Source organism: Piliocolobus tephrosceles, chromosome 4 (genome assembly GCF_002776525.5).
Source record: "Piliocolobus tephrosceles isolate RC106 chromosome 4, ASM277652v3, whole genome shotgun sequence".
NCBI classification, from domain to species: Eukaryota; Metazoa; Chordata; class Mammalia; order Primates; family Cercopithecidae; genus Piliocolobus; species Piliocolobus tephrosceles.
Genome location: NC_045437.1, coordinates 27,028,988 through 27,056,080, shown reverse-complemented (window position 1 = coordinate 27,056,080; position 27,093 = coordinate 27,028,988). Strand labels below are relative to the sequence as shown.

The following is a 27,093-nucleotide window of genomic DNA, read 5'->3' as shown; positions in this document are numbered from 1 at the left end:
CAACAATATCTCCATATGTTGTCAAATGTTCCCTAGGTGTCAAAATCACCTCTATTTGAGAACCAATGGTTTAGAGATAGGAGTTGAGCAGTGGATCAAAAATTTAGGCCTATCTCTGCAAACTAGTAAGAAGGAATCAAAATGAAGTTGGGCAATAGATGCGGATGACTAGCGATACCATATTCTATCTCGGCAATTAATAATGGTACAAAGTAATTACAAAATGACACTCATTGTTAAGCCCCTTATTAGTTATATTTTATTTTAATTTCATAAGATATGAAATAAACATTATTTTGGCTCCTATTTCATAGAAAAGAAAAATAAAGTTAATAGTGACATCACAGTAAATATATTATTATTCATGTAGACCTAAATTCAAAATCTATGAATGAGAGAGTATGCTGGCCAGGCACGGTGGCTCATGCCCAAAATCCCAGCACTTTGGGAGGCCAAGACCTGCGGATCACGAGGTCAGGAGATCGAGACCATACTGGCTAACACGAGGAAACCCAGTCTTTACTAAAAATACAAAAAAATTAGCCACACATGGTGGCGGGCGCCTGTAGTCCCAGCTACTCGGGAGGCTGAGGCAGGAGAATGGCGTGAACCCGGGAGATGGAGCTTGCAGTGAGCCAAGATCTGGCGCCACTGCACTACAGCCTGGGCGACGGAGTGAGACTCCGTCTTTAAAAAAAAAAAACAAACATTAGAGTATGCTGCCTTACATTTTTTGTATTATTCCTTCTTGGAAGGAAGCAGTGTTTGGATATCTAAGCGTTAAGAGTTGGTAAGTGTTAGTGGACTCTAGAAATTGCACAAATAATAATCAAGCTTCTTTTCATATTTCTTCCATCTATAAATACTGCTTATTACCTACATTAGCATAGTAAGACACAGGCACAAAGTTGAAAAGAAAATGTTAGGATTTCATTTAATGTGTTCATGTTGACTCTGGCTTCATCGTGTTGTCATATGATAGTTTTTATTTTTCTGTATTGCCACAGTTTTATTTCATTCTATGTACTTTGATATGTGTTTCTGTAAGCATTGAAATCATTTGAAAGAACATGGGTTATTTGTAAATATTAATAGCTCAGAAGTTCAACAGCATGAATGGTAGAGCTACATAAAATCATGTAAAATTCAGAATTTATTTTGAATTTTAGTCAAGTACTTAAAATTTCTGTTTAGATAATTTGAAAGAGTGTTAAATAGGTTTTCTCAGTTGCAACATAAATATAACCCCTTGCTATGTTTTTTGGTAGATTTAATATTAAAAGATATTTAATATGCAGAGCTTATCTCTGGCTATTTAGATGTTCAAAAGTTATATGATTCACCTCCATTTATTTTATGACTATAAGAATAAAGGAAAAATTCATAAAGTGTATCTTCAGTGCTAGATGTAAATCAAATAAAATGTGTATGATAGGGCCATTTTTATTTGAATTTGTTTTGGTTGATAGGAACTGTGCTTTGTGGCTGTCTGATAGATATGAAATATTTTTATTTATTTATTTTCCTTTTCCCAGAATGAGATGACTATCATTGTGATTCATTCTTTTAAGTTGCTTCTGTATGGTGACTCATGTGTTCACTCAAACACCTGGTCAATCCACTACACAATATCCAGCTGTTCACTTAATAGAAATAGTGCCTGTAGGCATACACCAGCTTGGTGTGCACAAAAGAAATGCATATTCGAAAAGCTGTTTTTGTCTCAAATTATTAATAAGTTACCTCCATCAGAGCACTTTAAATATAGGGGGAGAAAATTGGCCTGGAGGAGAACAGGCTCTTAATATATTTATTACAAAATTGAAAAGAAACTGTTTTGTTGTTGAAATGAATATAGCAGTCTGGGGTGTGTATGATGTTTCAAGGAGTTTGCAAACATCAATATACTATAATATATAATAATCACGTAACTGGGGCTGAAATATATTCCTAACAAATGGTAAAAAAAAATGTAGATATTACAGGCTCTCTAAGATACTCTCAAGGAGATGAAGTTTTACTTGGATTTTGAAAAATTGATGTATATATAGCCTGAGAGAGTTGAAGAGACGTTTATTCACTAAGATGGGTAGAATGAAGTACAGAAAAAAAGACAGGAAAATGGAGGACATATATCCAGGAAAATAGATGGAAAAAGAATAATCTGGTGGTATTATGCAAGATGAATATGAGTGTCTATATGGTAATAGGGGTAGCAAGTTTAGCAGTAAGAACAGTATAAAATCTATTGCAATTATTCAAACATGAAGTAAAAAGAGGCTGAACTCACCAAATTGCAGTAGAATAGAAATGACAGATGTGTGAGGTATTGCATATGATGAATCAGGTCTTCTTTTTCCAATCTCCAAAATAGCCTGATAGTTAAATATGCTGGTAATACAAATTTATGGGTGTGGTAAACAAGAAGCAAAGTAAATGAGAATTTGAAAGGGTCTGGAATGTTTTGATAAACAAGCTCGTTGGCAAGCACATTTAAATGACAGCTCCTGTGAAGAAAAGTATGTTCGATAATAATTAAACACCATCAGGAATAATGGTTTGATTCATGAAGGAGCAGTACTTATTTTTTAGTCAATAGAACCCATAGCTACATTTATCATTCACACAAAATAATATTTATCACATTTAAAAATTTATAAAACATTTTTACATATATTATCTCATTTGACATTAAAAGGCCACCATCAGGAAGACATAGCTCATACTGCAATGTGCATTTTATAAGTGCGGTCACTCATTCATTTCATTGTGTAACTATCCCATTGAGTAGGAGCACATTCCAAGCTGTACAGCGGGGATACTGTGTTAGGCAGGGTCATATTTGCCCTTGCAAGCTCAAGAAGGTATAACAGTCATTGTCCCGGAAGGAAAAATTATCTTTGAGGAACGTTTATAATGGTTAAATGTTTGCAATACCCGAAGGTGAATGAAAGCAGGGAACTTTTGTGTCTATGGTAAGAGGAAGGTGAAGTTAAATGAACCCCACAATAACTACCACTTGGTAGAGAAATGTGACCAACATGTGGAAGCTTGGAAGGGAATCAGTAGGGAAATAAATACTTCACCTTTACCTACTCCTTACTCCCTATAATTTTGATCTTGTTTTACTGATTCTCAGTAGCCAAACCCATCCACGAGCCAGTGGAAGGGAATCTGTTGACCTAGTCTGTAAGGGGAAGCCTCCTTAAAACTAGAGAAGAGTAAGCTATATAGCAAGTGGCTCAGGAAGGAAAAAATGTCCAGTTATAAACCTGTGATGTGTCTTTAAGACAAGGTGTTAAAATAAGTACAGTAAATTATAGGACTATATGCATCTTCCTTACCCAGAGATTCATTCTAGGGAAATGGTCAGTTTTTTTCCACAGAAGTTTACTCAGATTTGTCAGGTGAAAATGTCTAGGTCTAACTTAACTGGACCAGGAAAGTTACCCTAAAATATATGCAGGGTTGGGCATGAGTGAAACTGACCATTTTTGAGGGGACTGTATGTTCCACATGCCCCAGATAGATCCATAATAAAAACATTATGTGCACAAACATTAGTCAGTTTCCTGAAGTTCTGGATTAGCCATAAATAAAAGTGATGGTATATTTTTTTCTGGATCCAATAGATTTTTTCTTTATCATATTGCACAAATTGAGATGCTGCTTCAAGTTCACTTATATGCATTTTAGCAGAGTCCTGTTTCCAGAAGTAATTTATGAATAATTCACTCTTTCACCACTTAGAAAGTTAATTAAAACATAGTTTCCGTAAAGTTCCTAATTATTCCTATAACTGCTTCATAAATAAGTAGTTTAAATTGAATATTCAAATATCAAGCCCATGGTAAAATTCTCCAGAAATTATTAAGTGTTATGGCAGACACTATTAGATCTCACTAACACACATATTCTGCCTCTCCTTTGGCACCCATCACATTAATTTTATATCATGTGATTGGCATTGACAATTTACTCATAAAACAGTTATGTGTCTAGACTTTGTCAGACTCCATCTAACAGCAGGGGTACAGTTCTCTAAGATGTCCTCTTTCATTGTGGTGAATGCTGAGGCCCAATACCACAGAGGCTATAGGGAAATATCCTGCTATTTTGAGGATTGTTTCTTACCACAATATAAATTAGCCAAGACTATACTTCTTAATATTGCATATGAGGCCCTTAATGATTGCCCACTTCCTGTTTATCATGTTCTGCAAAAAAGTGACTCTATACATACAGAACTGCTTTAAGTACATCAAATATTCCATGTTACGTCTTGAAGAATTTTCATATCCATGCATGATGCATCCATGAAAATGCATTTCTTGCCATTTTTCACCTTACCTACTGTTAGTATCCCCACCAGGTTACCTTATTCATGAAAAAGCAGTGTTGTGCTGGAGCCAAGTCCATGAGAACGAACTGTTCAATGTTCAGTAATTTTGCAACATAGTTTTTTATTTTTTATATTTTATTTAATTTTACTTTAAGTTCTGGAATACATACGTTGAATGTGCAGATTTGTTACATAGGTATATATGTGCCATGGTGGTTTGCTGCACCTATCAACCCATCATCTAGGTTTTAAGCCTCACTTTCATTAGGTATTTGTCCTAATGTTAGGCCTCCCCTTTTCCCCCAATCCCCTGACAGGCCCTGGTGTGTGATGTCCCCCTCCCTGTGTCCATGTGTTCTCACTGTTCAACCCCCACTTATCAGCAAGAACATGCGATGTTTGGTTTTCTGTTCCTGTGTTGGTTTGCTGAGGATGATGGTTTCTAGTTTCATCCATGTCCCTGCAAAGGACATGAACTCATACTTTTTATATGGCTGCATTGTATTCCATGATGTGTATGTGCCACATTTTCTTTATCCAGTCTATCATTGATAAGCATTTGGGTTGGTTCCAAGTCTTTGCAATTGTAAATAGTGCTGCAATAAACATGTATTTCATGTGTCTTCATAGTAGAATAATTTGTAATCCTTTGGGTATATACCCAGTGATGGGATTGTTGTGTCAAATGGTATTTCTGGTTCTAGATCCTTTAGGAATCACCAAACTATCTTCCACAATGGTTGAACTAATTTACACTCCCACCCAGAGTGTAAAAGCATTACTATTTCTCTGCATCCTCTCCAGCATCTGGTGTTTCCAGACTCTTTGATGATCACCATTCTAACTGGAGCGAGATGGTATTTCATTGTGGTTTTGATTTGCATTTCTCTAATGACCAGTGATGATTAACTTTTTTTCATATGTTTGTTGGTTACATAAATGTCTTCTTTTGGGAAGTGTCTGTTCATACCCTTCACCCACTTTTTGATGGGGTTGTGCAACCCAGTTTTTAAAAAAGCCTAAGTATTAAATTAGATAACTTATAAGCAAACATTACTTTAAAACAAAACGTATACTTAAAATGAATGACTTGGTGATGATTTTCCTCATTTTACTATTATTTGTTTATTACATACACATGTTGAAAATAATATGCTGTGTTGTACTGCTGTACTCTTTCTACCTTCAAAATCAATGTCATCTATTTGGTAGTTTGAAATTGATCATAGTGAGATTATTTTTACCACGGAAATCAGCAAATATCAAAGCAGGGTTGGATTAATTCAGTTTCTTGACTGTCTAGATTTAGGAAAGTATGAAGTGAATGTTTACAAAGCAGATTAAACTTAAATAGAAAGTGTGTTTGTAGTCTTTACAACTGCCAATACATACAAAAATATTGAGGAAATAGTCTTCCAGTCTCCCAAAACAAATATCTGGTTCAACAAAGCAGTTGCTCACATCATTAATAAGCAAGTGCATTTTTGACATACTTTTTTTTTTTTTTCTTTCTTTTTTCTGAGATGGAGTTTCACTCTTGTTGCCCAGGCTGGAGTGCAATGGCATGATCTGGGCTCACTGCAATCTCTGCCTCCTGGGTTCAAGCAATTCTGCTGCCTCAACCTCCCCAGTGGCTGTGATTACAGGCATGCACCACCACAACTGGCCAATTCTGTATTTTTAGTAGAGATGGGGTTTCACCATGTTGGTCAGGCTGGTCTCGAACTCCTGACCTCAGGTGATCCACTCACCTCTGCCTCTCAAAGTGCTGGGATTACAGGCATGAGCTACTGCGCCTGGCATACATTTTTATTGTTTTACTTTATTTTACTCATAAGTGTAAATTATCAACCAACATTCATTGTCCCCAAGTGACAGTTATTAAACATTTACCAGCAAACGGCTGCAAAAAAGTTACTTCATTCAGAAAGCTTATTTTTATAATCTTCTTTCAGGAAGTTTTATACATTAACCCAACTTTTATGAACTTAATGTTTGTTATTCCTCCAAATTTGTATGTTGAAATATAAGCAGGAGGCAATAAAAGTAAAATGCAGTTGTAAGGGTGGGTCCTTAATATGATAGGGCTGATGTCCTTGTAAGATGAAAAAGAGGAAATAGTGATCTTATTCTTTCCACCATGTGAGGACACAGTAAGAAGGCAGCTGTCTACAAACCATGAAGAAAGCCCTCAGCAGAAATTTCATCAACTGTTACTTTGACTTTGGACTTTCCAGCCCCAGAACTGTGAGAAATACATTTCTAGTATTTAAACCACCAGATCTTTGGAGTTTTCCATGAAAGTCTAAGCAGACTAAGACACCAGATCCCTCTGAGCAGTGTTCTTCCTAACCGCTTTATTGCTCACTTAGCATAATATTATCAGAGAAATTGTTATAGTCTAGTATAAGTGTTTCTGTTAGTCACAGTCAGTACTAATAGTTATTTATTGTATACTGTGTGGGAAATACATTTTATTTGCTATATTTAGCAGCTTTTAACAAGTAAAAAATATTCTTTGTTCTTTCGGAGATTATAATGTAGTGTAGGGAGACAAAATAAACAAGTAAGAGATATCAATATTTTATGGCAGATAAAAAATAAAGGAAAATTAGACAATGTAAAGAAGTAATTGTGAATAAAGGAAATTTTTTATATAAGGTGGTGATGATTTGCCTTTTGATATCAGCACTTTGATTTGCTCCACACATTTCTAATTCTCTGCTTTCAGTAATGAAACAACCCTTCTATAGCTACTGGAAATGCTAAGAACTACCTTTTTGCATTTAAGTCTCCCTCCAAACACTGACCTTAGCTGAAATGAATTGCCTTTCTTCATTGTTGGCAGCGTATATCTAACTACAGGTCAATGAGTATTTAAAGGGCTCTAGACTTCTTGTCTCAATTCAAGGCAACTCTGTGTGACCATTCCAGCTTCAGAGCTCCCCATGAAACTGACTGAGGCCTCCATACCCATGAATCGGCAACCAACTACTTTTGTATAACTACGTTATCAGCAACCAACTTCTTCCTCTGCCCAATTCTGCTTCCTTAACTCCTCACATTGTTAGGCCTGAAAAACTCCTCACTAATATTTTTACATGTGAGTATCTCTGTTTCAGAGTCTGTTTCATGGGGAATTCAACTACCAATAGTTGGGAACAGAAGTGGTCCAAATAAGCAGATGTTAAGTGGAATTCTTGAATTACTCACAGACTAACCGACAAAGAGTTCTCTTTCACTGTGGTAGGGGACCATGAATAGCCTTGACAGTAGTAGTGTTACAAATGTGCAGTTGTTAAAAGCTCCACTGGTGGTTAACTAAGATGATTCACCAGTGGAATAAAAATGCACTGACAAGTGTAAAATGGCATGTCTTGAAGTATAGGGAAAATTGTAATCATGGCAAAACAATTAGATAACTAATGCTGGGGATAATCAAAGACTGAAAGTAATTGATCAGCAATTAAATACAAAGTGCAAGTATCAGAGGAAGTCCTGGTGGCATATAAATAGACTCTTATTAATCAAGAATACAGAAGAAGCTAGGCCTCTAGTCCAAGGCTTTAGCAAACTTCTGAGGTTAAAGTTTTACTCCAGTATGTCTGTTACCAAGAGTTCATGGCATTAATTGGAACAGTATGGGGAATTGAGAAATCAGATGACAATTTATGTTGAAGAGTTTCAAATTACAAAACTGAATGGTACATCTGATCCTTCTGTAGTGGTGACACAATCCTATAATTTTAGAGCTAGAAAATAGAGTTTAACTTGTATGAAGAGAATGCCTTATAAGAGTACATTCTTATCACTCACTGCCTTCCCCTACCTCCCCTCTTACCACTAGAACAAAGCTAGGGTAAATGCACAATATAATTCTATTATATGGCTCTGTATCCCCATCTAAATCTCATCTCAAACTGTAATCCCCACGTGTCAATGGAGGGACCTGGTGGGAGATGATTGGATTATGCTGACTGTTTCTCCCGTATTGTTCTTATGAAGATGAGAGAGTTCTCATGAGATCTGATAGTTTTTAAAGTGCTCTCTCTCGTCACCGTGTGAAGAAGACGCTTGCTTCTCCTTTGCCTTCCACCATGATTGTAAGTTTCCTGAAGCCTCCCCATTCATACAGAACCATGAGTCAATTAAACCTCATACTTTATAAATTAGCTGGTCTCAGGTAGTATCTTTAGAGCAGTGTGAAAATGGACTAATACACCCTATTTGGAAGGTGCAAAGTATTCCAAGAGAAGGCATTATCTTTCCAAATAGGAGCAATAACAAGTCAACATATACCTTTTGGAAATAAATAAACATGATTAGAATTATATCCTGTAAGTACTTGATCAAGAGGAGCAAAATATAAAGTTGGATAAGAAAAAAAGTTGTCATTTTATGAGCACTCTCCCAGAAAGTAGTAGTTCATATTTTGGCTAGTGCTTTGGGATGCAACACTGAATCATTACTAGTATTTATCTTAATAATGTGGAGAAAGCAGGACAAGTAGGAATTCCAGAACTGTTATGACATATAAGGTAAGTATAATTTAAAAGACAGAGAAAGTGAGCATGTAAATACGGCACTCTGTGCAAGTCTAACAAATCAACAAGAGGAGTATGTTTCATGGGAAAGTTCCAAAGCGCATTCCATCTACCAAAGCCATTAGAAATGTGATCACGAGTGAAGCAAGAGTATCTCTGAGAAACACGTAGGCAACCTGCTTTGCAGATTAGGGCTGAGAGTAGAAAATGTTGATGCGTAACTTTTTTCCATGAGAGAAATGAGAATGATAGAATTCTGATGTCTCAGAGACCAGATGGCAGCACTTAACCATCAGAAGAAAGGTGAATGCAATTATCACAATGAGGAAGGGAGGAGGGTTGGGAAAAGAAGTGATTCATAGAGAACTACAGAGATAGTTAACAGACGACAAGATCCTAGGGGCAAAACATATGGTCTCAATCAATAATAGAAATGTTCAATCTACCAGAATGTTTTATTAAATATAAAATAAAAAATGGAAGATCGGGGGTTAAAAGCAGTCACGCCTATGAAAAGTCATGTTCCCTTACCCCATTCTCCAACCATTGTAGACTCAGAATCTATTAAATGAAAGAGAGCCCAGATTGTTCAGAGAAAGGCTCTTGCACTACAATGACAAGTGTGTGTATATGGTGATGATTATAGTAGTCCTTTCTGAAACGCAAAAACTATCATTCTTATTCAGGTAACCAACACTGAGATAGGGTAATGTCCAAACGTTTTGAGAATTGTTCGATTTGAAATCCAATTGACATTGATACAAAGAGATCCACCTTTAAGAATGCAGCCAATGGGACTTCAAGTAATAAATAATGTCCTAGCATAGTTTGGGCTTGCAGTGGTTCCACTGGGTCCAAAGACTTATTTTCACTTCACTTTTTCACAAATGTATAATTGGAATAAACATCACATTCTGTTAGCTGAAAAAAAAGTTCACATTTGTTCCTTGATTAGTAGGATGAGATCTGCAGTAGTGAAGAAGAGCAAGTAGAATTATCAATATGTGCTGCTTCCTACTCAACATATTGTGTCAAAAGTAATATAATATTGTGTGGCGGGGGAAAGATGAGACTGGATATTCTTGAATAAATGACACAGGTGATATTCCCTCATTATATCCTCTTTTTGATTTACCGGTGTGGCCCTTACAAAAGCACTCTGGAGAATAAAAGCAAATGAATGCAAATTCAAGAAAATCATAGATCCAATTACAGCTTCTCTTCCAGATGTTTATTTGCTCAAGTAGATTGGCACACACTCAGATTCATAACATACAGACATTAATCTAGGAATAGCAATTTTCCCCCACCCCTGTGAGAAAATAAGGGCTTCAACGATTACATTTATGTAAAATGGTAACAATATACATTTATGAATTAGCTCAAGGACTATGTTAACTCTCATGCCATTTGTCTGACATAGTCCAAAGAGACTGTACATGACAAGAATATCACATTGTTCCGCTACATTATTGACATCCCGTCAATCAGATCAAATCAGAAAGTAGCAAGTATGTTGGTCCACAGTGTATGTGATACAATCTACCTAGTTTCAGAGGGCGTGGAGCATGCCTTGACATCTCTCCAAAGAAAACAACAAATTATTGTACCTAGTTTCATCTACCATAGAAAAGGAAACTCCTGAAGCAGAGAAATCAATGTTTTTTTAAACCATGTTTTACAGTAAAACTTTTTACTTTTTTTATTTTGAGGAGAATATATAATAACATATCATGGTGGGATTTTAAAAATCAATTATTACAAAGCTCCGTATTGGGGAGGTTTCTACCATGGTGTTGATGAAAATTCAGATAATTAAAAAGTGTGCAATAGGTTTTTAAGGTTTAACTGAACAACCTTCTATTGGATGTAGAAGATCATATAAAGCAAAAGACCAAGGATAGTATAAAATTATTAAATTAGTCTATTCTGTGGGTAGAGTTGAAACCTAAATAAACATGGAAGACTTTTAAAGAAATATTTAGAACATGTTAAATTGCTTGAGGAATCCAAGTGAGAACGAAAAGAAGGAAATGGATTTCTGGATCTGAGCTAGAATACACATATATACAGTTTGAACTGCTAAACACATATTTAATATCAAAATCCAGAAGCCTGAAAGAGCTGACTTTAGTATGACAAAGAAGTGGAATCAAAAACAACTCTTCGGTTACTGCAACAGTATTTTTAAAAGAGTAGAATGGGCAAAGGATACTAAGAAGAGACAAACATTCAGTAAGGGAACAATCAAGAGCGGTGGGTTATCAAAATGAATACAGATATGTGCTTAAAGAAAAATGGACAAATTAGTTATATCCTTCATAGTTTCAGGTGGAGTAAAATATTAATAAAATGTGGTCATTTGATTTGATATTGAGAATGTCATTTTTGTGTTCATTGAAATGGTGGGGGAAAAAAAAAGTCTTTTGCCAAATATGCCAGATGTGGCATTTCGTAAAGACAAATAAGAGACAGTTAGAGAATCGTAATTGAGTGATGCTGAAATGGAATCAGTAATGTACCTTTTTTTTTTCTTTTCTTTTTAGATGGAGTCTTGCTATGTCGCCCAGGCTGGAGTGCAGTGGTGCAATTTCCCAAAGTTGTGGGATTACAGGCATGAGCCACCATGCTGAGTGCGATGTCCTTTTTTTTAAGAGGCATTTTTGCTCTAAGATGGGTAGAATACTGATATGGGAGTAATCAGATGCGAGATTATATAAATGCCAGGGCAAAAAAAAAAAAAAAAAAAAAAAAACGGAGCTTTCTACATTATTTTCTTTTCAAACTTGGAGAACGAAGACATGCATGTTTCTATGATGTTTGAGATTTTTCAGTAAAGTAGGGTAAACGAATAAAGAAAGAAAGAGACAGAGTAATTATAATATGGAATCATGTCCTTCCAAAAGGTGAGATAGGAAACTGAGAAGAATGGAAATGCTACACTCCTCTCACAACATTAGCCAGAAACAAATCATCTACAAGTTCATGTCTCTCTCTAGCTACACTTTCTGTAAGCCCCAATGAATCATTTTACTGGAATATTGTGTGTATTTGGTTGTTTTATTATTCTTTATCCTTGAAACTCACATAGAAGGAATTTAAACATTTGGTATCTATTTGAGACATTGTTCATATTTTCTTTGGAAAGAGTGGTATCCACTTGCATACTGCATCAACTCATCTCGTGTCCACTAATGAAATGAAACTATCTTTTATTCTCAACAACAACAACAAAAAAAAACACATATATAAAGTCTTTTTCCTGCTGTCATTTTTATATTTTTTGTAATGTTTTATTGCATCCAGTTGTTCCTACACGTATTTGAATATTTGTGCTTGCTTGTGCCATATTCCATTTCATATTACCTCTCTGTTCCCATATATAATAAAGTCACTATAGAAGAATGTCCCATGCAAGTGACTTGTATTGAGCAAAGCTTTCCTCTTCATGCACTGTTTTCTAGATTCTCACTGTTTGATGCCTTTCACTTGCCATTCAATTTTGTGCAAAACATATTGATGTCAAAGAATAATGTTTTCTGAGGAGTTAGTCTGTCAAAGTTGTGGGAGTTCCAATCTTCAAAAGGAATAAATAGACAACAGTTTGACTATGTGGCTTAGTCTAAAGTGTAATCTTAGAGATTTATAGTGAAACTGTACTACAATATATAAAGATCTGGATTTTTTTATATGCTCTTCTTTAATGTAACTTCACTAGCCCTCACATATCATAAACTCTCCAAAAGACAATTGATTTCTTGTTTGTGGGCAGTGACGACTGCTTCTTTGTCTCAGCACATTTCCTAAATAATTTATTGAAAAGTTAATTTTTAAAATAAATAAAAAATACACACTGCTGCTTCCTTGGTATGTTTTTATAAAAATAAAAGATATTAACAATATATTATACATTATTATTAAATTAATTTTATGACTTCAGGTATTTTTACTTAAATATGATTAATATTATTTAAATAATGTAATAATGTTGAAAATGATTAATCAGTAAACCTTTCATTTATTTGGAACTATTGCAACATATGTGTGGTTAAAATAAAACATTATCTGTAGATTTTATAATTTTATTTCTACATTTGTGGTTGTGCAACATAAATATTAACAATAATTTCAAAGTAAAATTTTACAATTTCAAAGAAGATCTATAATTCCAAAGATGTTTGAAGTTGTAATGCTGCATTGATGTTAGCTATGTTTTGTGACAAAACTATGCCATCTATTCCAAATATTTAAAATTAAAGATAAATTGATTTCATTCAAAAAGATTTGCAATTATTTTGCTTCAGTAGAGATATTTTAATGAAGTAATATAAAAATTAGCCATCAAAGACTTGACTTCTGAACGCATAGAAATTGTTCTGCCTCAATGAATTCTTGTTAATTTTACATTCTGTGATGTTTATAGCATACTACATTATTATTATATAAATTGACATTACATTTCACATGTTCATTGATTTTCCGTTTATTTCCTTGATTTTATTTTTTTCCCATTGGTGACTTTTTATCTTTACTTAAAACATTTTAATAGGATCCCTTCACTGCAGTGATGCTGTCATCAGATTGAGCCAAAAACATCTGAAAATATTGACAAAGCAAGTTGATTTTGAATTTTTGACAAGCACTGCTTTATGCTTCCATTTAACAGAAAGCAAATAGTCTCTTTTATAGACCCACATTACAAATAAGTACACAAGCAAGTATCAATATAAATATTTGAAAACAAATTATTATATATTTATAAATTAAATTGGTATTGGGGTGTGTGTATGTGTGTGTGTGTGTGTTACTCTTCACTTCAGACACTAGGAATACCAGATAAGCTACTGTCTATGTATGGATGATAAATAAAATATGATTAATGATCACATTGAAAATAGTTCTCTTAAAGCCCATTTAGGGATTTTGTTACAGTATTTGAAAAAATTGATTTGTTAGCAGCATAACAAAATCTTAGAAATTTTAAAAAGTGATGTTTTCTGGAATGTCGTCACAGCTAAATACATCAGATAGTGTGATATATGAAAGAAAAAGATTTTATATCTTTGTATTCTTGGTATATTAAATAATTGGTATGGTTATTTTTCTTCACTGTAATATTAAAAAGGCATTGACCCTTTAAATGGTATATGTTGTAATAACCATTTTTCTCAAATTGTTGTGCCTAGTGGGTTTGATTTTAATTTAAGAATTTATCGACTTTGGCATAAGATTACACAACCACAAGAACAAATATTTTTTAACATTTTATTGTGTAATTTTCAATAAAATAGAATTCCGACTGTTGTGAGAAATGGAAAACTCAGATACTATACAATCTTAAGTTCTGCAGAAAATTTGCTAGGTTTGCAAATTGGGCATGTTAACACTTCAAACTTAAGCAAAATATAATATTCTGGTCCATAGGTACACACGATGGCTATATTTACAGTCCAGTTTCTTTTGAAATTGCATACCTACTTCAATATAATATTCCTAAAATGCTTCAGGGTAATTTTTACAATTCACGATCTTTTGGAATAATTCATTAATTTGACTAATATTTATCACTGTATGACTAGTATGAAATCATCCCTGAATATTACCAATTTTAATTCAGTGTGAAGTTCTTCCTCCTTAATTTTAAGTATCTTTCTCTCTTTCTCTTTTCTTTTCTCTCCCTTCCTTTCTTTGTTCTTTCCTGACTGCCCTCCTTCCTGCCTTGTATTTTTGAAAGAGATAATTTGGGATTCTTTGGCAACCATGAGGATTGGCAGCCAAGTCAAGAGAAAACATTGAGATTGAGGTAAACTGTGAACAGCATTGAAAGTTAAGTTGGCATTAAACAGATAAAATGTGACTAGGAGATGGGCATATGGAAACAAACACATAGAAAGGCGAGGGAACAGGGCAGAAATCAAATAATGTAATGACACTGAGGGAGTATACTTTGCATTTGGAGAAGTGACATAAAGAAGGTCATGCAGGAAAGGAGGGAATAGGTTGTTACAAATCCTAGGTGCCATCACAATAACTGTTACTTTTAATATGAAAAAACATGAGGAAAGCACAGGATTATAAGAAGAAAATGTCAGGATCAAATTGCTTTCTGAAAAACATCTTCACTGCCTCTATTGTTCAGTAAATTGTAAGATAAAGTACTTGTGGGAACATCTCTATAAGTTTTAAACAGGAATCAGCTGGTTGGGAAGCCAGGGTGGATCACTTGAGGTCAGGAGTTTGAGACCAGCCTAGCCAACATGGCAAAACCCCTCTCTACAAAAAATACAAGAAATTTAGCAGTGCGTGGTGGTGCGTGCCTGCAATCCCAGCTACTCGAGAGGCTGAGGAACAAGAATTACTTGAATCCGGGAGGTGGAGGTTGTAGTGATCTAAGACCGCATTCCACCCTGGGCGACAGAGTGAGACTCCACCTAAAAAAATCAAAAAACACAAAAACAGAAATCAAACAGCTTTGATGATTAAAACAACACAGAACGGCCGGGCGCGGTGGCTCAAGCCTATATAATCCCAGCACTTTGGGAGGCCGAGACGGGTGGATCACGAGGTCAGGAGATCAAGACCATCCTGGCTAACACGGTGAAACCCCGTTTCTGCTAAAACAAAAAATACAAAAAACTAGCCGGGCAAGGTGGCGGGCGCCTGTAGTCCCAGTTACTCAGGAGGCTGAGGCAGGAGAATGGCATGAACCCGGGAGGAGGAGCTTGCAGTGAGCTGAGATCCCGCCACTGCACTCCAGCCTGGGCGACAGAGCAAGACTCCATCTCAAACAAACAAACAAACAAACAAAAACAACACAGACCAACAACAATAATTGAAAAATCATTTAAAAATAGCACTATGTAAAATATCATTTAAAAATAGCACTATTATTACTACATATACATATTTATATACACATATACATCACATATTTATTGTGTATATTAAAATCATTTACCCTGTCATAGGTAAGTTATTTCAATTTTTTTTGATTTAATAAGGATATTTGTCTCAATTAGTTCAGCTTAAGAAAACATCTATTCAATTTGGACATCTATTTGTCCAGCACAAGCTTTTCTGCTAAGCAACAATTTTCCAGCTGCATAAAGGCAATTTTAACTGCATTTGTCACAAGTACTTCAAATCTAATTTGTTCTAAACAGGGTTTACCTTCATGATACCTTACAAAAGCGATTTCAAATTATTGTTCATATGGTTTATTGATATCCTATTAGTCTACAAGCAAGACATTTTACAATCCTCAAAATTTTCCCTTCCGTCAATTGGCTATGTCGGACTGAGAAAGCTTATTGCATCTATGTCATGAATACTTTGAAATCCAATTTTCTTTGTTCACTCACCCTGGTGAATTAGAAGAGATTTATATCACTAATTTACTATTTTTCATATGTTCTTTAAGTATCAATGAAATTAGGCTAATTGATTTTTCTCTTTTCAATTCTATCACATTTTTATTCCATCCTCCAATTTCAGTGCATCTTTCACTTTCAATCCATTAATCAAAACATAGATATCTCCTATCTACATCCTTAGAGTTCTTATCTATCGCACTCTAAAATAAGATTTCTTGTAATAGGCTAGGAAGCCTAGTACTATCTTGAACACTCCAAACCCTTTAGCTTCATATTGTCACTCCTTTTTCCATTCCTTCCCATATGTACGCTTATGCAATATTCAGCTAATTGCACTTTACCTAATTGTTTGTGGCTTTATTCCTTAGCTTGTGCTCCCCCTTTGACCAAAACCTCCTTTCCCTCTCTTCTTATTCCATCTGGCTACAGGATACCTACCCTCTGAGACTAACTTGTAAATATATTTTCTTCCCAGCATACTTTCCAAATCACTTCAGGTTGCAATAAATATATTTTGTATATGTTCAAATGGAATCTTAATGTTACAGGTGGAGCTGTTTGATGTGTTATTTAATAAATCACAATGCAATTTTAAGTACCATTGGACCATTTTTTTCTCATAATTTATTGATATTTGTAGACTCTTATTACCTATTGTCCTAGGCAGTCTACTTTGAATCAGTTACAAGGGCACAAATATCACTTTAAAGTACCTTTAAATTACATCTTTTAAAATTCATAAGACAAGCATAAAGCAGTCCTTATGCCTTTCCTCATCCATGTTTTTAAGAGTTCTGACATTTTCAGAAAATGTTTCCTGGAAAAGAAAGGTGAGATGGTGTTTAATAAGAAAAGAAAATGCAAGCTTATGAAAGAGGAAAACTTTGTGCCATTAGATGATAACCTCTTTATTTTTAGCTTTCTATTGAGCACACAGGCAAGCTCTCATGTACATTAATGTATCTTTGAAAGTGTATCTACTTTTTCTAGAAGAAATACTTTCCTTGATAAAATTCAATCTATTGTAATCCCAGCTACTCAGGAGGCTGAAACAGAAGAACTGCTTGAACCCAGGAGGCGGATGTTGCAGTGAGCCGAGATAATGCCATTGCACTCCAGCTTGGGCAACAAGAGCAAAACTCCATCTCAAAAAAAAAAAAAAATCCAGTCTACTAATCACAGTCTAATCTATATAAAATTTCCTTACATCTGACTCTCAAGCCTCCTCAAAATCCTGAGACTATTATAGAAAGTTTTACATATGTATGACCTTATTGAATTTATAGCATAAGCATTTAATCTTTAAATTGCAAAGTGCATCATAAAAAGAAACCTAAGAAATTAAGGTATTTTTGTTTGTATATCATGCCTTGTTTAGCATAATTTTATGTTAAAAAATTACTAAACGAAGATCATGGCTCATTAAAATTTAGCCAATAACCAAACTATTATTTAAAATGAAAATTTAACAAGCATTATTTTATCTTAGGGTGGATGAAGTGTAAGAGCTTTACCAAATAATTTTAGTTGTCGGGTAGTTTAAGTTTAGTTACGTTATTGGATATAGGATATACACAAATGTGTTACACTGTTGGACAGACTTGTAAGAGTCTGAGATCTCTTCAGTAGCCTGTTGCTCAAGGAGACTTGCATTTCAGTCTTCTAAAGGCCATAGCAATGTTTTATGAGTTTCCTATGCTGAATCACACTGAGCCTATGAGAACAAATATGGAATTTATTAACATATAGCTATTATTCCTCAGTATATCTAGACTGTTGCTCTGTTAGATTTCTGAAGGACCAACTATCTCAGACAGTATCTTCATCTCTCATTCATTTCATGGTGGACAAATCCACTTTTCCAAATTGCAGTCAGTCTACAATGGAAAAGACCTGCAATCTATGAGATACACATGATCAACTGGATTTGTTTTTTTTTTTAGAACATTCAAATGTTAAAATGAGTTACTGAATAATATCACAAAACAGATTTTTTTCTCACCTAAGTCACTTATTTGTGGCAGTAATGTAATGAAGCACGTTGATTTATGACAGTTTTTGGTAATGACATATGAATTTCACATTGAGTGTCTTGCTCAATTAAATGCTTCCATGAAGGTGATTAAGTCATAATTTTTAACATCTGAAAACTTATAGCTTCTGATGACTAGTTATTATAATTACTATTTTTAGATTTATTTGGTGCCTTTTAAAATGACAATGTGATAGACATAAAAGACTCCAATCTTTCATAGTGCCACAAAAGATAAAATAAAAATATTTAATATCCCAAATGGCTGTATGTTATATAAAAATATTAATAACTTATTAGTAAATAACTCTGTTTTACACTCAAATATTTTGAAAACCTGTTGATACCTGTGTTTCCAAAGATTACATTTTCAGACTGGATTTGTAGAAATCTGAGATCCTTTCAACAACCTGACATTCAAGGATATTGTGTTATCAAAAAGTCATTCTCAGGTTGAATATACATATTGATTAAAATATATATATACATTATATACACACACACACCAATTAGTCTTCTATATTTTCAGGGAGAATATTATTTCATTTATATAAGGATAAATTATTTAACCTAAATTATATGATCACTCAGTGTCGAGGATGTGGTCACTAATTTTGTTTTATTGTTTAAAGAAAATCTTCCCAAATCATATAGAGTGAAAAATGGCATATATATAGCAGCATATGAAAAACACTAAATTAAAAATGAGAAAGTAATACAGGAGAGATTAGATTTGATAGACCTTGGTGAGATGGTGTTGTCTCTTTAGGATGACCTCCACATTCTCTCTCACTGTTGCCATTAGTAGGTGAGTTTGAGTATTCATAAAACTTTTTGTGGTATAACTGACCCTCCATGCATTTGTCATTTTGTACAACAACCTAAACTTGGTTCTTTTTGCTACAGATATTACTAAAATTTCATTACTAAGTATGTAGAAGAGAATAAATGTATCTGTGAAAAAGCCTTTTAAATAAGCCTTTTAGTGTAGTTATTGAAGCATTAACCACTTCCAGTTTCCCACTCACAATCTATGTGACTTTAGCAAATTATTTATTCATCCCATGTCGCAGTTTCCTCATCTGCGATATAAGCTAATACACGCCTAAATCATTGATTTTTATAAAGATTTAGTGATTTATTATTTTTAAAGTCTTCCAGTTTTTTTTTTTTTTTTGAGACGGAGTCTCGCTCTGTGGCCCAGACTGGAGTGCAGTGGCACAATCTCTGCTCACTGTAAGCTCTGCCTCCCGGGTTCACGACATTCTCCTGCTTCAGCCTCCTGAGTAGTTGGGACTACAGGCGCCCGCCACCACGCTTGGCTAATTTTTTTTGTATTTTTAGTAGACGTGGGGTTTCACTGTGTTAGCCAGGATGGTCTTGATCTCCTGACCTCGTGATCCGCCTGCCTCGGCCTCCCAAAGTGCTGGGATTACAGGCGTGAGCCACCGTGCCCGGCCAGTTTTCCAGTTTTTATGCACACAGAAATGTCAGGGCTTTCATTATTCCTGCTGAAGGTATTTTGTCAAACATCCAGATCATGGGTTCTTAACTTCGCGTTCATGGAATCTGTGTGTGAAATTCAGGGATTTTGAGATCTTGCGTGGAAACAACACATCTTTGAAATTTCAGATTATTTTCATTTGATATATCTTGTGCAGATACCTCAAAATGCCATTTATAGTTATCTTTACTGTAAAATTATAATAATTATTTTGATCAACAAAACATTAGTGATCACCATCTTCCTCTGTACAGATGGCTATGCCATAAAACTGGCCATCTATTGAGCTATATTGGGCCTGGCAATAGTCATTAGGCCACAAAACACTCAAATTCAGAGTTCTCCACTTCTGACCCAGACAAGAAGTTACTTTCCATCATTGTCATTCACAATCCTTTGCTGATCAATATGTAAAAGACAGTTAACAACCAGCCTAGAGTTTAATGTTCAGCCATTACATTTGTTACACTAATCCTTCTTGAAACACAAAATTTAACTTGCCTGGATTTAAATGCTTGCTTATTTATTGTGTCACAAGAAGCACATATATGTTATAATTTATAAAATACTGTAATAATTGTCAATATATTTCATGTTTATTGTAATAGGTATTTCTATGTAATTTATGCATTTAAACACATATTTTGATGGGTAGTTTGTGGAATTGAACATTATACAAGTGGGCCATGGCACACGCATGTGCACACACACACACACATTTAACTTTCAGACTCTACCTACTAAGTTGTTTGTAAAAGCTCAAAGGACACATTTTTCTCATAAAACTTTCATGGTTTTCCCCAAACATAATTACAGTAACTACTATATATGAAGTGACTTACTTTATATCAGGCAGGCATATATCAGGCAGGCACTTTATATATACCATTCTAGTAAGTCCATACAGAAAATCTGCAGGCTATTTGTTTTAATCCTCAGCTTATAAATACAGTCCATAGAATTTCAATAAATACTCAAGACTAACCAGACTGCTACAGGTTGAATTAAAATTACAAATTATAACTTTAAAGCAATGTTAGATATATTTCTGTTTTATTTGTCACTCTTTTGTCCTTATTGCTTCCAGCACATTCTAAAGCTTTATATAATTGATATCAGCCTTTCTTGTGGCAAATGGTGCAAAGATTTATACATAGTGGGTACTCATTACATATTTTCTTGACAAATCAAGGCGTGGATTTTAATTCAGAGAGGGAAAGTGGAGACAAAGGAAAGTAACAAAAATAACAAAATATTAAAAAACTTGGCTGGGCATGGTGGCTCACAACTGTAATCCCAGCACTTTGGGAGACCAAAGTGGGTGGACCACAAGATCAATAATTAAAGACCAGCCTGGCCAATATGGTGAAACCCTGTATCTACTAAAAATACAAAAATTAGCCGTGCATGGTGGTGGAGGCCTGTAGTCCCAGTTACTTAGGAGGCTGAGGCAGGAGAATCACTTGAACCCGGGAGGCAGAGGTTGCAGTGAGCTGAGATCGTGCCACTGCACTCCAGTCTGGGTGACAGGGTGAGGCTCCATCTCAAAAAAAACAAAACAATGCAAAACAAACAACAACAACAACAAAAACCTCACAAACTCGCACATTAAATATTCAGTTTTGAGTCTTTTTCTTTGTTGATTCCTATCGATAATACTGACTTTTGCAAATTAATTGTTTTGTCTTGGGTTTTGCTTTTTCAATTTGTAAGACCTTAGAGAGTCATTTCAAAAATAGGGCTAAGCCTCTATCTACTCATTTCTTAATAATAGTATTGCATTTCCTAAAGAAAATCAAGTGTGTTTTGTTCACTGTGTAAAAATCCATAATAACACCAAAATACTTTGATAAAATGAGTTACTGTATTTGTAGATTACATTTACTCTCTAAATTGATTTATTTTCTTTGTAGAACTTCCTAAAACATTTAATCACAATGATATTAATATTAATATTATATTAGCCATTTTCCCCCAAGAAGTGATTTCTAAATTGCTCCAGAGCGTACAAATACTCTTTCCCCCCATGTTTTCTTTAAAGGAAACATATGTCTAAGAGATTAAGTGAGGTTACAAAGTTCACACAGTCTTACAGACCTTGATGTTAGGAATCAGATGTTTAGTATTCCTGGCATTAACAGCATATAATTGTGATAATAGTGTTATTCATTGATTTATTTGTTTTGAAACAGTTACTGTACTGAACACTTTAACACAAATCACTTCAATTAAGCTTGGTATAAAAACAACAGCAGCAACAACAAAAAAACTTTATTATTTCTTAAGTTTTTTTCTATTAGGAAACTAAAGAATCAATAATTTTAGAATATTGCTCTAGTTTATAGAGTCTGTAATAGAGTCTTGATTGGAAACTCTAAGTATTGTCTTTCGTAGGCGTGTGTTTTTAGCCATTAATCTGTGTGTTTCCTAGGAAATAGACCAATGTTTATTGCCATCCTGCCCCATGCTGGGTCTCTGTTACATCTTTCATGAAAAACCTGTTCATCATTTATTTCTCATGAAAAGTCATGGTATATTTCCTTATCATTTATTTCTCTGTCCCCTGGGCATTTCTTACATTAATAATTGTTAACCATTTATTAATTGTCAGTCACTCTTCTAGACGCTGGGAACAAAACAATGTGTAAAATTAAACTCTCTTTTCATATAATTTACAGTTTAGAGTTTTCCTCTTTGACTAATGGATCATTTAAAAGAACTTTGTTTTCCTAGAGTACAGTCACTAATTTCTAATTAGGTTTCATTGTAACCTAATTAGAGATATACACTCTATAGAGATAATACACTCTATAAATTGTTAATCTATTTAAACTTGTCAACATTATGTTTATGTACATTAAAGGGTCTACCATGGTGAATATACATGAACACTGGAAAACAATGTTGACTCTGCAGTTTTCTAGAAATATTGATTAGTCCAAAGTGTTATTTGGATCTATGTCTTTATTTTTGTTTTCTTATTATTTCCCCAGTGGTTGTATTAATTACCAAGAAACTGGTGTATGATCTTTTTCTATAATTGTGAATTTATTTATCCATTCTTCTTTTTAATTCTGTCAGATTTGCTTCAAATATCTTGAGGCTCTCTTATTAGGTATACACATTATAATTGATATTATTTTTCTGATAAATTTTTCTATAACTATGCATAATACTCTTTTTACTGAAGTCCTTTTTATGTTAATATATCTTCTCCAAGCTACATGTGCTCATTTTTTATTTGAAGTATATTTTCTAGCAATTTAATTATTACCTTTTTTTAATATTCAAAGTGGATCCTTATAGACGATAAGAAATTAGATCTGGCTTTTAAAAATTCACTTTGTCAGTCTAACATCTCTTCCTTTAGTCCTTCGAATCTGCTTCTCACTAGTATAATTTTCACCCAGCCTGAGAAATTTCCTTTATAATTTCATGTAGAACATAAATATTGTTCTCTTGATTTTTTGTTCACCTGCATATGTCTACTTCACATTCTAATGAAGGTTATGTTCAATGGGTATAGAATACTAAACTGACAGGTGTTTTTTTATGTTTTCTTTTCTTTTTTCTTCTTTTTTTTTTTTTCTTTCTCTCTTTCTGAAATTTGAAAATGTTGCTCCACTGTCTTCTAGTCATGGTTTCTGACAATCCATTCAAACTATAACTTATTTATGTATAATGTTTCATTTTTGTCTAGTGCTGTGAAGACTTTTTCTATTTGCTTTTTAACAATTTGATTTAATGGATCTAGGCATAGTTTCTTAGATCTCATGTTGCAGAATTTTGCTCCTTAGTTCAGCTAAAACCTAGGTTCTTGTCCCATGACCAGGAAAATTTATGAATGCAGACACATTGAAGGGTGAGTAGAGCAGGGCTTTATAGGGCAAAAAGAAAAAATAAAACTTTCAGCAAAGCTAGAGGGGTTCCTGCTAAGCGGTCCTCACCTCACAGATTTATTCCCAGGTTACCACAGGAGCTCAAGAGAGCAGGCTCCTCCCCTGCACAAGGCATGACTTCCCCATGGCTCCACTCACTTCCTCCAGTGAGTGCTGGGCTCCAGTCCACTGTGGGTATGCCCAGACAAGCCCTGGGAAGTTTCCTTCATCTGCACAAAAGTATCTGATGTAAACACTTGTGTGGCAGGTCGGAAATTCTCCAGGGACACCTTTTTATCTGCCTAGGCATTTGACTGTCTCATTCTCCCCTCTAAAGAAATACCTCTAACTGCCATTAGAATAAGGATAAAGATAAGGATGAAGACCAATCTTAATTGCTTCATGCTGACAGGGAAGCTGTTTTGGGAAAATGGTAGTCAGATTTCCCTCAGAGGCCTATCTCAGGGTTCCCAGTAGAAAAAAGGCCATCATCCAAGGCTCCAGTTGCAGTTTGTTTGGAGTTTGATGGCCTAAAAGTGAGAAGAGACAAACAGGTTATTAGAAAATATGTATCAAAATGAAACAAGGAGTGGGTAAGGACAACTTGAAAGTACAGAGACCTTTTACTAGTTTGCACAGGGAGAGAGAGGCCAAAAACCCAATGGGTTAAAAAAAAAAAAATTTTTTTTTTACCCTTTTACTGGCATGTCAGTGTTGGGGTCCGCGTGTTTCCTAAACAAAGGAATGAACACACAAGACAACACAAGACAAGACAAACATGGCGGCCACCCCGAACGACACGCTCTGCTTTATTTTATACCGTCATTTGTGGAATGTTACCAAGTCACAAGACACATTGTTGTTTTTCTGACCTTTGCCTGACTTTCTGGATTTTCAATATGTTTACACATAAACAAGCCCCCAGGGTCTGCTGTTTGCAGCTGGCTCCTATCGGGAACCCCCTGCTTCGTTTGCAAGAGTAGGACTTATCGGGAACGTCTCGTTTGCAAGCAGGTAGTCCTCTACATGTCAGGTTTCCGCATTCCCTTCCCCTGAACCTAATCCTAAGTCAATTAGTCTACAGTTTGAGAAATTAACTCCTTCCCGTTTGAAGGATGCATCTGAGGGAAGTGTTCCGTGATATGTGACACCATTACCTATCTATCAGTGAATAGAGGACAGAGGAAGAAAAAGGAAAAAAGAAGGCATTTTTTTCAGAAGGGTCCCAGGGGGTCAGAATGTGTTCTAAAAGGGTGCAGACTAAAGATGAATGGCTACTCATCTAGAAATAGGGGAGCATGTGTGCCAGGTTTTCTTTTACTAGCAAATACCCAGGGTGTGTGAGGGAGAGAAAGTGAGTTGTTCCTCTTTCTTTCCTCTGTCCTTCTGAGTCCCAGTAACTGTGACAGGGTGCCACCCATGGGTGTCAAAGTGGCTTTCATCTATGTTAACATGGGGCCTAGGGGATGGGAATAACTGCTCTTTCATATGTACTCCCTATCTCCCCTGCCGGCAATAGCCTTTGAATTCTCTAGACTTAATTTATACCATGGATACTAGCATGACCTTTATCCATGAAACAGGAAGCTTGGCTTAATCAGCAGGAATCAGTCATGCTCACCTGTGCTGTGTCTTTTGACTTTCACTATTGTCTGTCTTCTGGATCCCTAAGATCCAGTTTTCTTAGGCCTTTGACATAAACTTGGAAATGACTTTGGGACCAAAATTGTGTCTCAGCATGGAAGTTGCATAGACTCCTTATCACAAGCTGTAATGCTAAAGTGAAGCTGTGGAATTGAGTTCTCCTCCAACAAAGGAAAGAAAAGGATGTCTTGTGACACACCCAGATAACTGGTGGCTGTAGCTATGCTTGTTAAGATTTGGGTGCATGGGGTGTTGCTTTGGTTAGCTCCCTTGGTTTTACTTTCCCTAAAAGGAAAACTCCGGGTGATGAGCATCCTATTTATTCCCATCAGCTGGCAGGATTTGCAGGATAATTGTTCAGAACTAAAATATTGATCCAGATTTCTACATTACTCATCCCCTTTTGTCCTTTCTGAGCTGCAACCAGAGATGGTTGGCTGGTTCACAGGAATAAGCAAGGTTAGTGTAAAATGTAGGCAAAAACTTAAAAACAAGTAATAAGTCTGGAAACTAATGATGGTAAGTTTTGAATTATAATTTATCTCTGTCTTGTCCTCATTTCTGTTAAAAACAAATCATAATAAGAGTGTGTTGTTTGCAAAATAGACTTTAATCTTATACTTGGCTTGATTACTTGCATAAAGTGCAGCAAAAACAATTATTTCTACCTAGGCCCTTTAGATTGGCTTTCATGAAAATCTGTTTCACAAAGAATCTCAGATAAGATCATTTAAAGCTGAGCCCAGCCTAGGTTTTTATCCTTATATAACTGTGAATTGGGTAAACTCCTCTCTTCTTGAGGTCCCAAGAGCATGTGATGTCTGAGCATGTTGGAAAGTGACATTCTTTACTCACTGCAGGTTAAGAATCTTGTATGTGGACTGTGTAGACAAACATTTGAGGCCAGTTTTCCCAAGGGATTCTCATCAGCTCTGCAGGTTGAGCTTGACTCCTTAAAGAGAAGCACACATTTCCAATCAAAGCCTGGTAAAGCAACCAGTTGCTCCAATTGCATTCTGTTGCAAAAGAAAAAGGATTCTTATTGCACTGATGCAAATGATTATACTGCCGTAAGTTAAGAATATGCAATACTAGTTTCCAAATTCTGGAGAAGCCAGGCAGAGAGAGACAAATATGCTCCAAATTTTGTTTGCAGGAGTACAACTTACTCAACTATTAAAGGCCATAAATAGTTCAAAATAAGTTTCCTGGACTCTGAAAAACAAAACAATGATCAGCAATATTCCAAGCAGAAGTTAAAAAGATTATTTAAGTTTTCTATTAGTTCACTCCATTCCGTTAACTCTTGCTTTATATCCATGAACATTTCAATTTTCATGAGTCCTGTATGTTTTTCCTTATTCCAATGTCACAATATCCAAAGTCATCAGAAACTTGCATTTGAGAACACCTGTCAAAGTTCCATAACTGATTATAAACCATTGTTTGAAGAGGATCAAAACAAGACAACAATGGTTTGTGAGTACAAAATGTTTAGGGTAGTTGCATTCAGAAACATGATTGACAAATACATTTAGTTATCTCCATGGTTTACAATAACAACATAATAGCTATAATTATGATTTATAGCATATGCTCAAACATTAGAATTTTATAAATCCCATAAATTTTGGAACATATATTAGTATTATTCACAAAAATACAACCTAAAAAAGATTGAACAATATTTTGTCAATTCCATGTACCTAAAACATATCACATAATCCTGTTTAACCTCTTTTTTTTTTTTTTTTTTTTTTTTTTTTTTTTTTTTTT

At 34.9% G+C, this 27,093-nt stretch overlaps 1 long non-coding RNA gene across 2 annotated transcripts in view; it reads right to left on the bottom strand.

Moving 5' to 3' along the window:
- Positions 1–236: 236 nt before the first annotated feature.
- Positions 237–27,093, bottom strand: part of LOC111546709 — a 31,503-nt gene continuing 4,646 nt past the window's right edge. Inside the window, exons 2-5 of one of the 2 annotated variants that reach the window (XR_002732883.1) lie at positions 26,173–26,333; positions 23,743–23,903; positions 2,291–2,391; positions 237–687 (exon numbers count right to left, since the gene is read on the bottom strand). This is a non-coding gene — a long non-coding RNA (uncharacterized LOC111546709). Of the gene's footprint in view, positions 688–2,290; positions 2,392–12,358; positions 12,464–16,972; positions 17,077–23,742; positions 23,904–26,172; positions 26,334–27,093 lie in introns of those variants that run through there. The other variant, XR_002732884.1, reaches the window with a different exon arrangement.